This window comes from Mus pahari, chromosome 1 (assembly GCF_900095145.1).
Source record: "Mus pahari chromosome 1, PAHARI_EIJ_v1.1, whole genome shotgun sequence".
In the NCBI taxonomy this organism is placed as follows: Eukaryota; Metazoa; Chordata; class Mammalia; order Rodentia; family Muridae; genus Mus; species Mus pahari.
Genome location: NC_034590.1, coordinates 72856580 through 72858819, shown reverse-complemented (window position 1 = coordinate 72858819; position 2240 = coordinate 72856580). Strand labels below are relative to the sequence as shown.

At 42.2% G+C, this 2240-nt stretch overlaps 1 protein-coding gene across 4 annotated transcripts in view; it reads left to right on the top strand.

Moving 5' to 3' along the window:
* The window catches only part of Rnf121 (ring finger protein 121), a 49436-nt gene that overhangs the window by 40599 nt on the left and 6597 nt on the right, over nucleotides 1-2240 (top strand). The window lies entirely within an intron of this gene.

Below are 2240 nucleotides of genomic sequence, written 5' to 3'. Positions count from 1 at the left end.
AAAAAAAAAAAAAAAAAAAAGACAGGTCCAGATTAGAATAGACAGTTCTGGGAATCTGGGAGAGATAAAAGCACTTTAGACGAGAGTGGGGTTGGTGGAAGAGGAAGATGCAAAGTATTTAAGAGATAAGTTCGACACGACAGAGTTTGGTCTCTAAGACAGACAGAAAGAACTGTGGGTATTACAGTACGTTTGCCAGTCCACCTTACCCAGATTCAGGAGGCAGTGCAGATGGTGACGAGATGCTTCAAGCTTAAAATTTAGGACTGTAATAACCAAACTGAAAGACCCAAGGAAATATGCCTATTTTTTTTTCAAAACAGAAGCACAATTTTAGAATGTTTTTGTGTTAATGTGTATAAATGTTTTGCCTATATATGTGTGCATTCTTGCATGCCTGATGGCTGCAGAGGTCAGGACTGCCAAATCCCTGAAACTAGAGTTAAGGATAATTGTGAGCTATCTGTCAGTGCTGGCCACTGAACCAGGTCCTTTGCAAGAGCAACAAGTATTCTTAACTGTTGTGCAGCTCTCCAGCCTGTTTGCTGTTTGATATATACATATACATATACACATATATATGAATCTGATCAGTGCTTTGAGGAAATCTGGATATTCCAGCCTTTTTGCATTAATCAGCCAACACATTCTCTTATTTGTTCAAGAAAATTAACTTGTAAGCTTTTACAGGTCAAGCAGATACCACTTTACAAGCACACAATTACCTACTTCTAGTAAAATCTTAGTGGTTTTTGACGGGGTGTGAGTGGTAAAACAGACGAGATCCCCTCAGCCCTTTCCTGGCAGTCACCATTTTTATGCTGCCTTTAAATTCAACTTTGTAGCACCTCATGAGAGGAAGCCTGAGTGGTTTTGTATTCACTTGGTGTAAAATCTTCAAGGTTCATTCATATGCTAGAATTACTTAGCTCTTTTTTTTTTTTTTAAATCATTACTATTATTTTTTATTGTTTTCAAGTTTGTGGGTATTTTGCCTGCATGTATCACTGTGCACCACATTCATGCCTAGTGACCTCATGCTAGAATAGTGTGTTGTAGTCCCAGGTACTGTAGTCAGAAGGCTGTAAGCCGTCTTGTGTGTCCTGGAAATCAAGCCTCAGTCTCTAGAAGAACAGCCAGTGTTATAAACCACTGACTCATCACTCCAGCCCTAGTGCCCTTCCTTTTAAAGGCTAAGTGATATTCTGTTGTCTTGCACACATGCTCAGCCTCAGTTAATCTATACATTCTAAGGTCATAGTTTCTGTCTCTAAGAGAACTATAGTTGATTTTATAAGTATGTCCCCAATTAGACCTCAGAGCCAGAAACTTGAGCCAATTTATCTCCTGTGGATAGTGCTTTGATCTGAGAGCCTTGTGGCTAATTGATTGCAGGGTTCGTAGAAATAAACTGAGCTTTTATAATTGTATTAACAAGCATTCTCAGTTCCTCTCCACTAGGCTGCATTACCTCAGAACCAGAACCATTTTCTTTCACTTCTGTGAAGATGTCTGCGGTCTGAACTAAAGTAACTTAAATTGTGTCAGGAGACCATGGATGGAGACTGTGTTTTCCATAGGGCCATTTTGAAGTCATAAGCTTGTGACAGCCAGTCACTGTGGTTTCTACTCATGCTGGAGGTCATGCTGGGGTAGAAGGATTGTGAAATGTTTTGTGGTACTTTTGTCCTCTGCGGGAAGCTCCTAGGAAAGCATTAGGGCACTCTGACACTGACACTCTGAGAAAGGCCCTAACCCAGGGTTAGCTCCCAATCCCTCAGACTCCCTAGCTGGCACCACAGATGTGTGCTGTCTTCACTGCGAAGTAGAGTGAACTGGTTGGACTGTTTGCAGATCCTGACCTCCTTTCTGTTGTGGATTTTTTTAAAAACTATTTTGTGTGCTGTTAGTGTTTCGCCTGCATGTATGTCTATGTGCCATACACATGCCTACTTGGTCTTGAACTCCCTTGCACCTGCCTCCTGAGTGCTGGGCTTAATGTGCCACCATGCCTGGCCTGTCCCGCTCTCAGTGAGCTGTGTGCCATTGTGCAGGTTACTTTTCCTTGTCTCTGCCAGAACTTTCTATGTGCATTTTGTTGTTGTTGTTGTTGTTTCAAGACAAGGTTTCTCTGTATAGCCCAGGCTGTCCTGGAACTCACTTTGTAGACCAGGCTGGCCTCGAACTCAGAAATCTGCCTGCCTCTGCCTCCCAAGTGCTGGGATTAAAGGCGTGCGCCA